Source organism: Elephantulus edwardii, unplaced genomic scaffold (assembly GCF_000299155.1).
Source record: "Elephantulus edwardii isolate Elephantulus edwardi_28Jun2011 unplaced genomic scaffold, EleEdw1.0 scaffold00028, whole genome shotgun sequence".
In the NCBI taxonomy this organism is placed as follows: domain Eukaryota; kingdom Metazoa; phylum Chordata; class Mammalia; order Macroscelidea; family Macroscelididae; genus Elephantulus; species Elephantulus edwardii.
The window spans coordinates 16,106,880-16,121,484 of NW_006399778.1; the positions used below are offsets into that span (position 1 = coordinate 16,106,880).

General features: G+C 48.1%; 1 pseudogene; it reads right to left on the reverse strand.

The window, feature by feature from the left end:
- Positions 1-224: 224 nt before the first annotated feature.
- On the reverse strand, positions 225-1,937 carry LOC102857608 (annotated as a pseudogene).
- Positions 1,938-14,605: the final 12,668 nt, after the last annotated feature.

Below are 14,605 nucleotides of genomic sequence, written 5' to 3' on the forward strand. Positions count from 1 at the left end.
CAATAGGAAGCCCTGGAGGGTTTTAAGCAGGGGAATGTCATGATCTGTGTTTTGTTTTGTTTTAGTGCACAATTTATTTTATATTGGTTTGCCTACAAAGTTCATATACATTGTGTTTCACACTACTTTTCATTCACATTGTGTTTCGTACAGTCATCCCTACGCATTATTTTTTAACTTGGGGTTTTGCTTTTATTTCCAAGTTAGTGATTGTTTGGAAGAGTCTACTTTAGAGCTGTGCACTGTTTCACTGTCTTTTCACTCTCTCTTCAGTTCTTCAGTGTGAGCATCCAGCCATTCCAGAGTGTGATGAAACCTTACTTCCTCCTCTTCTAAAAATCTTGTAGCTATTGATCCGAGGTGGGACACCGGCAAGGAACACTCATGCAAGTCCAAGTCCAATTTCATGACTGTTTCCGAAAGACGGTGGTTTTCTAACTTGAGTGCCTCCAGCTGACTCAAAATCTCCTTGTGCTCCACTGCTTTCTCCTCCGCCTTCCGTATCTCCACTCTGAGCCACTTCTCCACGTCTAGGGAAGAACCTTTGGTGGAATTGTGATGTCTCGCTGATTCAGCTCCCGGGTTAGCTGGGCGATTTCAACCTTCATTCCTTCTAGGACAAAACTGTAACTCTGTTCTGCTTGTAAAATCTGTTCTTTCCATTTTTTTTTTTTTTTTAGCCACATCAGCCTCATTTTAATGTCGTTTAGGGCCATGTTCTTTCCATTTTTTAATCTCTGTGCTGTACTCATTGTTACATCCTTCCATCTTCTTCAATTCGTCGTATTTTCGCATTCATTCTTGATTCAGCTGTTTACACGTTGCACTCACAGATTCCAAGCTGCCTTCAAGACGTATCACCTCTGCCTGCAGGAGTTTCTCACTCGGTGCCTGAGGCCCAGCGGTGGGAGCGAGCTCTCTAAGTCCCCCTGCCCCTGGGAGCTGGATCTCCTTTCCAACTGAGGCTCCTCCAGAGACCTAATGGTCTCTACTGCATGCTGAGTGTCAGAAGCCCTTAATTTTGCCTGTAGCTTCTCCTTTTGACATCTCGCTTCATGGATCAGATTTTCTTGAGACTGAAGTGTTACCTTCAATTCTCTCTTCTCTGCAACATCTCTAATAATTTTTCCGATTCTTTCAATTCTTCCTCTTTTGGCCGCTGCTCCTGCAGGACAGTCATGTTGGTCCCCACCAAGTCGTTGCCCATCTTGATGAGACAAGCTATCTCCAGCTCGTTGGCACAGATGGTGTCATTGGCCCGCTCCAACTTACTGTGAAGGTGCTGGATTCCCAACTGGCTGGCCATCTCCACGGACTCTAACTTCTGCTTCCGGTTGTCGAGCTGAGCCTGAATTCTCTCCGATTGCCCAGCCAGAGCTTTCCTTTGAGCCTCCAGAGAAGCTATCTGCTGTTGGTAAATCAAGCGCTGTTTCTCCCAGTCCAGCGATTTCTGACGATATTCCTCTATTTTGCCAGTCAACCTCTCGATTTCCCACCGATCCTCCCTCTGACACCTGATGCTTCCTCGGAAATCCCGTATATGCTGCTTTTGAAGCCTTTCATAGCTTCTCTTCAGTTTGTCTAACTCTTTGTGCAGTCTCATCAACTCTCCCTTGTAGTCCATGGGCCATTTCTTGCTTGATCTTTTCATGTTTTTCTACCTGCTGTCACAATATTCCAACCTCTTTGTGCTTCATACCCAACTGATTCTTAAGAGCCTTAAGTTCCTGTTCACGGATGTCCAAGCAAGTTTCCAGGGCATGTGTCTGACCTTTCCATTCGTCGATCTGCTTCATGAGCTCCTGAAGTTCTGCTTCACAGGATGTCCAAAGTCCCCCACCATGTCCCCGACTCTGCATTCCTTCCAACAATGCCTCCGTCTCCAATTCTCCTTTATTGTGGCAACTCTGAAGGCTGTTGAGGCATCGATGCATCATGGTGGTCTGGCAGGCCCGGATAACGCGCCCGGCAGACCCATGTCTGCCTTCTCAGATCCGCAGGTAGTGAGCCGCGAAGCCGAGGGCCGTAGCGCGGCAGCGGGACAGAGCCAGCCGAGGTGGGCCTGGTGACCTAGGGGGGCAGCTGCGAGGACCAGCCCCGGGCCATGTACCCGCGTGGCCGATGGTACCACCGCAGCCAGGGCAGCTGCTACCCGCACTTAGGTGGTTACCAGGTCACCCGCTAACTGGCAGCGGGCCTTCCCGCCGTTACCTCTGCATGCGCGCAACCGCTGACCTCGTGCCAACTGTGTGATTGACACGCTTGCCCTGCCCACCGCATTATTTTTTATAAAATCAATCACCATTGGACTTTGCCCATCACTCTGTATTTTCAGGTCCCCACAGGATCCTTCCTATTTCCCTCACCTCCTCCCTCCACCAACCAAACTACGCAGCGCCATAGTTTTGCCCCACCCATCCTCACCTCTCTGTTCCCACACCACCACCACCACCACCACCCCAACCCGGCTTTGGCCCCAAACATGTAATTTATATTTTCAAACTATCACTGTAGCTGCTAGATGGAGGACAGTCTGAGAAAGTGGTTGTCAGAGAGCACAGCGTAGAGGAAGCTTTGCAGCCGTGGCTCCAGGTGATGGTGCCATGGAGAGGAGGGATTGTGAGAAGACCCACTGGCATGAGGACAGTCCAGGCATCACCTCCCACTTCTCGGGCTCAGATGCTCCGTCTCTATGCAGGAGTGAGGAGCGGCTGCATTCCCTAAAGTGGGGGGAATCATGGGGTGAGGAAGGAGGGAATGTGGACACCTAGAGGAAGGGAGTCTCCCTCAAGTTAGCCCAGCAAGCGCTTGGGGTGAGGAGAGAATGGAGACTCCATCAAACGCAAGACCAGCTCCAAACAGCCTCAACACATAAGCATTAAGTAGAGGCCAAGCCCAGAGCGAGATGCAGAGATGGAAAGGGCAGCTTGAGTCCTTAAGAAAGCGCGTGTTCATGAGGCCAGAACAATCCGCTCACTGGTTTATCAAAGAAGGGCAGTGTGGACAGTCTCTTCCCAGATGTTGGAGAAAGAATGACAAACCAGATTAGATCCAGCTCTCGTGAGCCCATGCCCTGGGTCTATGGAACAGGAAAAACTCCAGTGTGGCAGAAATGTCTTTCTGGCTCATACTATGTGTCTGTCTTAGGTAGGTCAGAGCTATGTGCCATGTCATTCTCAACTCAGACACTCAGGATGAAATATCCTGTACCGCGTTCAGTAAAATATAGTCCACAAGTCAAATCTGACCTACTGTCTGCTTTTGTGAATGAAGTTTTATTGGAACATCCAAATCCATTTTTTTAATATATTATCATGCTTTTTGCTACAATAGCAAGTCAAGGAGTTATGGCAGCAACCATATGACCCACAAAGCAGAAAAAATTTACAATCTGGCCTTTATTATATCACCAGAGGAAAAGTTGGCTGGCGCCAGGTCTACACCATCACCGGTTAATTAACAAAGGGGTAGGAATGTAAATGCTTCCTCCCTGAAGCAATCCGTCACTTCTGCTCACATTTCATTGGCCAAAGCAAGTCACATGACTGTGCCTAACTAAAAGAATGCAAGAGAGTGTGATTCCACCAGGTCCCAGAGAGAGGAAAACAGGACATTTTGATGAGCCTCAGTGGTGACAACCATGTCACGTGGGGGAAGTGTCTGTCTTTATTGTAAGAGCAATGGAAAGTCATTGGCAAGATTTAAGCAGATGGGTTTGGAAACAAAGAAGAGAATAACACGACAGATTTTCACTCTGGAAAGATCTTGCAGGCTATTTACCTGGAGGCCAGGTTGTAAGTGCTGGAGCAGAGACAAGAGGGTGGCAGTTAGGAGACCCCTATTGTCTTCTAGCAACAGGTGATGGAGTTTAGACAAGGATAGTGAGGAGGAGAGACCGAGCTAAGAGGTCTTCAGAAGGTGCAGTGTTCAAGGCTTTATGATGGATTCGAAGTCTCTAGAGCCCAGTTCCCTGCTGAGGCAGCCTCCCATGTGATTCTGGGCCCCATTATCCCTATTTTGAAAACAAAGGTGCCGGATTAGGGTTTTATCAACTTGTACTTGCTGGATCTCTTCATTTATCTGGGAAGCCAAACCTGGGGCACTCTTAGTCCAAGAGTGCTTCACACCACAACGTAAGACAAGCTGCAGGAACCAAGGGAGGGAAGTAGAGGTGATGACATGGGGTGGGGCTGGCTTGGTGTTGGGTTTTCCTAGAGGAGCTGGGGCAAAATATGGACCTCTTAAGACTTGGATTGGAAATGCAGCCCCAGGGATTAATGGAATACCAATGACATATTTCAACAAGTAGTTGCTGCCCTGAACATGCTCAACAGACTGTGCTAAGACATTTGGAGGACTACCACCTGGCCAACTGACTAGAAAAGACCTGTTATTTATTCCTATCCCAAAAAATAAAAGATAACCTGTCAGAGTGTGGAAATTAACAAACAATATCGCCACTATCCTAATGAAGATTATCCAAAAATTACTGGAACAGCACATCAACAGAGAACTGTCTGTGTTTATTTAACTTGGCAAAGGCACTTGACTGTGTGGATCACAATAAATTGTCACACATCTTCAGAAGAATGGGGATCCATTCTGGGTGCCATGCAAAACCTGTAATTGTACTAGGAAGCAGTGGTCAGCGCAGAGAGGGAGGCACTCTGTGGTTTAAGATCAGGAAAGGTGTGCAGCAGGGTTGCGTCCTGTCTCTGTACCTTTTCAATCTATGTTCAGAACAGATCATCCAGGAGGCTGGGCTCAATGAGGAGGAATGTGGAATCAGGATTTGAGGAAGACTAATTAACAACCTACGTCATGCACATAACACAACCTTGCTTGCTGAAACAGAGAACATGAGGCATTTGCTACAGAAAGTCAAGGACTGTAATCTTCAATATGGATTGAAGCTCAACGTCAAGAAAACAAAGATTCTCACCTTTGGACCACTTGGCAGCTTCATGATAAATGGAGAAGAAATTGAGATTGTTACAACTTCAGCTTGCTTGGCTCCACAATTAACACTCTTGCCACCAGCAGTCAGGAAATCAAAAGACAGATTGCATTGGGAAAGCCAGCTGTCAGAAACCTTTCTAGAGTACTGAAGAGCAACAATGTCAGTCTGGAAACTAAGGTGTGCCTGATGGTATTTACTATTACTTGCTATGCATCAGAGAACTGGACAATGGCTAAGGATGATAGAAAGAGAATCAGTGTCTTTAAGTGTAGTGCTGGAAAAGACTGTTGAACCTATTATGGACTGCCAGGAGAACAAGTCTATCTGTCCTCGAGAGGGTGAAACCAAGGTTCTCCCTGGAGGCAATGATTTTGAAGCTTGGTCTCACATATTCTGGGCACATGACCAAGAGGGACCGGTCCTTGAAGAAGGACATCATGCTCAGAATGGTGGAGGGACAGCGCAGGAGAGGAAGATCCTAGATGAGATGGATTGACTCTGTGACTGCAGAACATGGGATTAGGTCTGTTGAAGACAATGAGGTTGGCCCAGGATAGACCTGTTGTACATAGGGTCGCATCAGTTGCAGGTGACTTGACGATACATAATAACAACAACAATAAGACTTGTATATGTTAGAAAACACACCTAAAACCCAGGCTAGTGGTTCATTTCAATTTATTGGCGTAAAGTAAGGAAGAAGTAGCAGAAATCAGTCTGGATCTTCTGAGTTCAAAAGCATCACAGAAGCATTCATTCATTCCAGAAACTTTTACCAAGTACCTACTGTAGAGTCCTGGTGGGTATAAATGATGGATCCTCAGTCACTAACCTAAAGGTTACTGGTTTGAACCCACTCAGTGGTGCTGTGGCAAAAAGTCCTGGCAAGGTACTTCCATTGAGATGCCAATCAAGAGAACCCTATAGAGCTCAGTTTACTCTACAGTACATGGAGTCACCATGAGTTGGAATCAGCCAATGGCAAATGTTCTGAACAAATAGAACAGCCAGAAGCCTCTGTCATTGTGGGACTTCACCTTCCATGAAATGGCATCAAGTACCTATTGTCAGGCTGCAACTAGGAGCTATAACAGAAAAGGCTGGAGAGCTCCCATGTCTATGGGGAAAACATCACCTTTGACCGTAATTACTGCTTAAATGCCTTAGAAGAACATGGGAAGTCCAAGGGACTGAAGGAACTTAGAGCTGTTGTTGTTAGGTGCTGCTGTTAAGTATGACTTATGGTGACCCTGTGAACAACAAATCTGAACCCTGTCCTATCCTGTGCCAGCCTCATATTTTCTGACATGTTCAAGCCTGTTATAGCAGTTACTGTGTCAATCTATTTGGTAGAGGGTCTTCTTCTCTTACGCTAACCCCCCACCTTTCCAAGCATGATGTCCTTCTCCAAGGAACAGCCTCTCCTAAAAAACATGCCCAAAGGATATGAGATGGTGCTTTGTCATCTCTGCCTTCAAGGAGCACTCCGGCTGTGCTTTCTGTTCTCTTGTCTGTCCATGGGATGTTCAGTGGTCTTCCTCAACACCACAGCTCAAAGGCATCAATGCTTCTTCTGTAATACTTATTCATTGTTCAGCTCTCAGACACATAGCAAGTAACTGAAAAGACCACAGACTGCATCAGGCACACCTTAGTCCTCAAACTAACACTGTTGCTTCTCAGTAATTTAGAGAGGTCCCTGAATACTGACTTTCCAAGTACAGTACATCTCCTGGTTACCTAACTGCTGGTACCAAGTGGGTTGATAGTGAATCCATGTAAGATGAAGTTGTTGATAGTTTCATTCTTTTCTCCATCTATCCTGATGTTGCCTATTGGTCCAGTGGTGAGAATTCTTGTTTTCTTGGTGTTAAGATGTAATCCATATCGAAGGCTGTAATCTTTAATCTTAGCAAGCTCTTGTAAACCTAGAGCAAGTGTCCCCAAGTCAGTCTAGAAGACTGTCCCCAATCATATCACCTAGAAGATGTCTGGTCCAGCCCTCCCAGTCTACAGGTGAGAAAACTGAGCCCAGATTCTATAAGGGATTTTATGACAACCACAAGTGACAGAGCCAGGGCAGGGATATTGGCCTCCCAGTACCTGCAGCTCCTCTACCCGGAGCACCCACATTTCCCCTGAGAGTCCAGGGGTCCCTGGTGGAAGGAGGCTGTGAGCCTGCAGCATCCCAGAAGGAAGCAGTCATCCCAGGCCAGCATCTCCTTCCAACCTGCCCACCCTGCCCTGGGCCGCAGCCTCAGCTGAGAAGGAGAAGGAGAGTTCATCATTTATTCATGGGCATTTATTACATGTGATGGCTCCTGGCTGGAGTTGAAATTGCTCCATATTTTCCAAGACTCCTGGGGAAGACCTTTCTCTGCATTGGAGACCATAACAAGAAGAAGGGTCTCTAGATAAGCTCATGACGCCCTAACTTCCCAAGCAGACCACTCCACACCTCACAGCCCCTCATCTAGCCTGCCCAGGATGGGGGTAGGGCAAGCCCTAACGTCAGAGGCAGGAAAGGACTGAGAGAGGGATCTGGTCAGAGAACAGAGAATTGGGTGCCTTCGGCTTCCCAATCTGTGGAGACCAACTGCTCTGGCCTGAGCTTAGCAGGAGAAAGATGGGAGGGGGCTGGGTCGAGGCTCGTTTCTGAGGCAGCCAGTATTCTCTGAGCGGGCTCATACGCATGGAGTGGGGGGACAGAGCAGAGAGGGACAAACACACAGAGACACCGCCCTAGAGATGAGCACGGTGATACATATGGACACTCATATACATGAGCACACATAGACAGTGTGCCCAGATACGTGTGCATGCATATATACATGTGTGCATGACACATGGATGCACGGATATACACATGTAAACATATATACACATCTATACATATGCTGGTGGCTTCAAGGTAAGGAGTTGCACTCCCACCACAAAAGCATGCAGTTTGAATCCGCTTTGCAAAAGAAAAATGGGCAATCTCCTGTCATGCAATATACTGCCTCTGAAAGCAACTGGAGGGAGGAAATGAGAACTGAGTTACAAACAGACTTGTCCACCAATGTTCATAGTAACATTATTCACCACCACAAGAACATGGAAACAGCTTAAATATCCAACCACAATTAAATGGATTGAGAAACTATGGTACATTCACATGATGGAATACTATGCAACACGCAGGAGCAATAATTTTGAAAATCACTACCTAAGTTGGGAGGAACTGGAGAACATTATGCTAAGTGAACTAGCTCAGTCCCATAAGGACAAATACTGTATAAAACCATTATTGTAGAACATGTATGAGGATCCAAGGGGGGATGGTGGGAGCAGGGGAGTGAGGATGGGCATGGTGGGAGTTTAATCAAAGGGTTGCACAACTTGATGAGTAGAGGAAAGGGTGGGTAAAGGAAATGGGAAAGATCCAGTGTGAAAAACTATACTAACTTTGTAAGCAAACTGGTGTAAAATAAAAAATAAACCCCATATACAACACTGGAGAGTCAGCTATAGGTCGCTTCTGACTTCATGGCACACATCAGCATGCATACACTCACATACACATGGATACACACATGTACTGACAGCAGTTAGCAAACCAGCTCCCTAGGAATCATCCCCCTAGATCTCGACATGTTATCTTCCTGAAGGAAATAGTTTATTTACATCTTCATAAAGGCGCAAGGATGATGAAGTTCCCAGAGCTCATTCCCTCTATTTTCTCCCCCAAAGCCAACCTGTGCAGCAGACAGCAGGTTTGAAATGTTGGGACTGGGCCTCCTTCCTCTGCTTTAGGGCTGCGCCTCCTCTCCCTCCAAGTAAAGCGTGAGCCTGTGTGCGAATTAGGGAGATAGGGGTACAGCGAATGGGACAGGCTCAAAGAAGGAGGACTAGTGACCCCACCGTGTACTCCCCAAGGCCAGCATGTGGTTCATGCTTACACCCAGGGGCCACATGCCGAAGCAGAGCAGGGAGAATCCAGGGGACAAAGGATGTACCACCTGCTGGACACCTACAGTGTATCCACAGTAAGGTCCAGGACCCAGTGAGCACTGTATCAGAGATTCGCCTTTAAAACCCAGAACAGAAGAGTTACCACAAAGTCAAGCCCATGTTTATTCAAGCTGGAGGTGTTCTCTGTGGGGATTTTTTGGTGACTACATTTTTGGAAGTGGATCACCAGGCCTTGTTTTCCTAATTAGCAACTGAGTGGATTAACCCTTTGTACCATTCTCGAAGTAACAAAGGCTACTGCCCTCGAGCTGGACTCATGGTGACCCCGTGTGTGCAGAGGCAGAACTGCTCCATCGAGCTTTCAACGGCTACTGACAATGGTCTTACAAAAGAAGATCACAGAGTGGTGAGTGGATTAAAACACCAACATTTGGCTTGATAAAGGAACATAAATCATATACCTCACCCACGGGCTTTCCCAGAGATTCCAAAAAGGTCCAAACTGGAATACCAAACCCATTGCCATGGGGTCTCTTTTGACTCACAGTGACCCTTTAGGACAGAGTTGGGCTGCCCTGTGAGATTTCCTGGAGAGGGTGACACCAGGCTGCTCCTTGGAGGCAAGGGTTTTGAAGCTCCGTCTCACATGCATTGAGCATATGGCCAGGAAGGACCGATCCTTGGAAAAGTTCATCATGCTCAGAAGGGTAGAGGTGCAGCTCAGGAGAGGAAGACTCCAGATGAGATGGATTGACACGTTAACTGGGGCAATGGGGGGACGGGTGTCAGAGACCGTGAGATCAGCCCAGGATAGGACGGGCTTCAGCACTACTGTACATAAGGTCCCTGTGAGTCACAAGCAAACTCCATGGCACATAACAACAGTCTTTGTGGAAACAGACTTCGGCTTCTTTCTCCCAAGAAACAGGTGGTGGGTTCAAATCAGTGACCCTCCATTTAACAGTCCAACTTTTCATCCACTGCACAATCAGGGCTCCTTAAAACGTTCCAAGGTAAGTGGTGTTCTTCTCGTTATAAAGAAACTGGGAATCCAAACATTAAGAGAACACACCTCAAAAAGATAGGGGAGCTCAAAATGCAGCCCCATCCATCCATCACACGACTCCCCTGCATTTCTTGTTTTCAGCTAGCTCACATTTATTGTGTACCTGCTGAAAGGAGCTCTCAGTGCCTTGTGCATCGTTTTGCACTGCTAACCAAAAGGCCTTGAGTCTCCACAAGTTCAAATCCACCAGCTGCTCCTCAGGAGAAAGATGGGCAGTCTCCTCCCATTAAGATGTGTTGTCTCAGAGAACTAGTGAAGGGTTGCCGTGACTCAGATTCTACTCAGTTAGGTTGTTGATGTGCCTCAGTGCATGTGGAAGTCGGACAGTGGCTAAGGAGGCCAGAGGAAGAATCGATGCCTTTGAATTGTGCTGTTGGTGAAGAATATTAACTATTCCAGGACGCCAAAGAAACCGACAGATAGGTCTTGGGTGAAGTGCAACCAAGGTGAGCCTTGGACGCGATGATGGTAAGATCTGGTCTCACATACTTTGAGCATCTTGTCAGGATGAGCCAGTGCTTGGTAAAGGGTATTAGCTTGGAAAGGTCAGGGAAGAAGGGGAAGACCCTCAGTGAGAAGAGTTGGCACGGTGATTCTAAATGGGCTTAGGACCGCAGGGAGGGTGTGGATGGCACAGGACCACGCACGGTTCATTCTGCTGTCCACGGTGTCTCTGTGACCCATAAGCTGACTCAGTGGCATCTCCGAAGAACAGCAACCACATACACCTCAGAAGTTGAGGATCCATGTCATTTTGGAGTCCTCGAAATACCTGAGGACTACACTGTTCCCTGCGCACTCAAGAGCTGTGCGGAGCGGCGGGCCTGATACCCAAGGAGACCTCAACTAGGGAGGTTGTGCTCTGCTGAAGGAAAAAGAACCCCTTAATCCCCCTCCCTGACCTAGGCTTTTCAGGGGTCTGGCTCAGTCATCTCCAGGGAGGGCAAAGGGAGGACCCATTCTGTCCTGTGTCCTGCCGCCGCCTTCTAAGTCCAGGGGCAGATGAGGACCCAGCACACGGGCCCTGCCTCCACCGCTGCTGCCTCCTCCCCCAGCAGGAGAAACACGGGCCAGCATCGCGGCTGCATCCCCACCCTGCGCACTTAAATATACAATTTACTTGAAGGAATTATACACTGCCGGCTGCTTTTAAAATAGAGAAAAGACCCCCCACAGAACTGTTTCCTTTCCTCAAGCCGCATAATCTTCTGCCTAGAATCTGTCCTCGCCTCTAATTGCACCATCTGTGCTGGGAAGGGCTGAGGGGCTTGGGGTTGGGTGAGAGTAGCTCTTTCCCCTCCAATTTTGTTTTTAATTCCACTTCCCCACCTGCAGGGTGCTTGCTGGGTGGTCCTCCCACTCTGACCCTCCACAGCCAGAGCCCACCGCCTAAATGCTGGGGCCTTGGACTTGATTAAGCATCTTATCCCACGGACTCTCCCACCAGCTATTGAACGTGTTAATCCCTCAGCCTCTGCCCTGCTGGATCAGCTCCGAGTCAGCACTGCCCCTTGTACATTCTGCCTCCTGCAGAATAATCTGGAAGCCAGGCTGGACAACTAGGCACCGTCTTCCTCGGGGAGCACAAAGCTTCCCTTCTTTGCAGACTTATAAACAAGACCCCAGTAGGCTTCAGTTCCACAGATGCAGCTCACTTTTGCCCCCTCTCCACACTGTCCGCTGGGTCTATGGACCAAAACTAGACCTGCTTCTGAGTTGGTGACTTGGGAGAAAGCACTTAGCCTATCTGAATTTAGGTTTCTTCATGTGAAAAGCAACATAGCCCATTTTCTTCTATTTCCCCAAACACCTCTTCATTTATTGTTGTTGTTGTTGTTGTTGTTGTGTATCATCAAGTCAGAGCTGACCTGTACCTGACTCTCAGATAGGTTTTCAGAGGCGATAAATCACACAGGAGGAAACACTTCATCTTTCTCCCACAGAGGAGCTGGTGGGTGCCTTTGGGTTAGCAGCACAATTTCTTAACCCTAGGTCACCTCTTAGACACCATCTGCAGTCAAGGATCTCTCCAGAGAGCTCAAGAGTAATGATGTCAGTCTAGAGACTAAGGTGCACCTGATCCAGGCCACGGTCTTCTCAATTGCTTGCTATGCATCTGAGAGCGGGACAATGAATAAAGATGACAGAAGAAGAAGAATCAATGGCTTTGAGTTGTGCTGGAGGAAAGTACAAAGTAAAGAGTGTGGAAGTGACCCAGCAGAGGAGGAGGCCAAGAAAGGGTATCTTAGGGAGGAAGTCTGCATGTTGCTGACATGCTAAACTGGTTTTAACTGAGCTTACAGAGTAAGGCCTAGGAAGAAAGGCCTGGCAATCTACTTCTGAAAATCAGCCAGTGAAAACCCTATGGGTGACAATGATCTGATCAGCACCTGTTATGGGGATGGAGATGGACTGAGTGGTGTTCTGTGTGGGGTGCCCACGAGTGGGGGGAACTGAGTTGTTGGCAGCTAACAATAACAATAATGATGAACGAGGGACCCCATTCCATTGGGATCATCTGAGACGGTGTGTAGAACACAACGCAGACCTCCCTCCCCTAGCAGAAGTGAAAGCCAGGCTCCGTCCATAAGACCCTTCTCACTATTAAAGGAACACTGACCACCCAGTACCCTGAGCCACCTCAGGTTAAGGTGGAGTCTGTGCTTAGATAGAGATGCTACAAGCATGATGGCATCAGCAGACAGCCTTGGGGGAGGCCACTGGGCCACATCTGCCTCACCTCCTTAAACGACGGTGGGCACCTGCAAGTAGCAGGTTCTCCAAGAGATGCACAGCGGCTGCCCTCTCCCTACCAGGTAACTGAGATTGAGATAAAATTCATTTTTGCCAAGTTGGAACCAGTTCACAACTGACCCTCCACTGGGTTACCATGGCTGTAAATTGCACCAAAGGAGACTCCCTGTCTTTCTCCAGAGGAGCCACTAGTGGGTTTGAACACAAGAGAGGCACAGCCATTGGGTTAGCTATGCAACTCCCTCCAGCCTGCACCACCAGAGCTCCTTAGATTTGCTGGTGGTGGTGGTGGTGGCCGATCATCGAGTTGGAACCAGCCCAGAGCTGACCCTCCGGAGGATTTTCAGAGGCAGCTACACAGGAGGAGATCGCCCATCTTTCTCCCATGGAGCAACTGGTGGAGTCAAACCACGTGCCTTCAGGATTGCAGCACAGCTTCTTGACACTAGGGTCCAAGAAGGTAAAAATAAACCTGTAAGTGTAACATTGGGCATTTAGGGTCCCAAGGGACTAGGCTGACATTCTTCATGAGAGTAGACCCTAAGACAGCAAAGGGAAGCTGTAACCTGGATGTGAGACGCAAAGAACCCAGTCTTCACCTGCTCTGACAGATGACACTATCTTCTGCTGGATCATACATCTGCCCACTGGTCTGAGCGAGTTCCCTCCCTCCCCACCATTCCCCTGTGGTGACCAGCATCTCCCATCACCAGGCCTGCTGAGTTGAGTGACTGCCCATTGTTCCCTGCCCTCAGCCAGCCCCATCAGAGCAGGGTCTCGTCTCACTCCTGGGCAATCTCAGGGACCCAGCAATGTCTCCACCTTGACAAGGAGGCAGTCAGCATCCCACTCACAACTGCTTGCCAAAAATCTGCCTTCTTGCCTCTTCTTATTTCAATATCCTCTTGGCAAAGCATCTTGGGTATCCCATAGGCTGCCAAAAGAACAAATAGATTTGTCCTGGAGAAAGGTGCTCCTTAGAGGCAAGGATGGTGAGACTTCATCTCTCACACCCTCAGGGTGTGTTGTTAGGAAGGGCCGGCCCTTGGAAAAAGACAGTATTTTGGAACAAGTGGAGGGTCAGAGAAAGAGAGGAAGACCTTCAACACAATAGATGGACATGGTAACTGTAACAGTGGGCTCAAGTGTGGCAGAGATGATAAGGATGGCACGGGACAGCGGAAGGTCCAGATCCAGTGTTCATAGGATTGCTATGAGTCACACCAGCTGATGACACCTAACACCACCATCTCCCCAGCCTTGAGTTCCTACCGGGGCACTGAGTGTCCAAGATCTGGCAGTTGATTAATCAGTAGACATTCTGACCAGCGACACGCACAGGCCACCTGCATCCATAAGATAGATACCTGCCAGTCCCTTTGCTGTGTCCCGAGGTCTTGATCCAGGCCTCCGTGCTTGGTGATGGGCTTCTTGTTTATCAAAGGACTTGGAAAGGCCAGGTCATTCATTCTCTCTATACCTCAAAAATTAATCATTTTCACCAGTTTGGCCACTTGGAGTTCACATAGTGATGACAAGAGATCAAGTCTCATGGAGCTGATGTGCCAAGCAGAGGAAGAACGTGTGTGTGGGAGCAGAAAACAAACAAGTCACGTCAGACCGTGATGAGAATTAGGTGCAGGAGGGTAGGGGCACATCTAAACTCATGAGAATTGGTTTCGTGTTGTGGATGCTATTGATGGGGCAGTTCCCCTTTGTGGAATTAGTAGAAGTCCCAGTTGGCTATTCCCATACTGCCCTTGCTCATTTTATAATTATGAAACAGCACCTAATGCCCCAGAAAGGGGGGGAAAGTAGTATGGTTTAATAGTGTGATAGAACAGGTGAATGAGACAGCATGAATTGAGCCC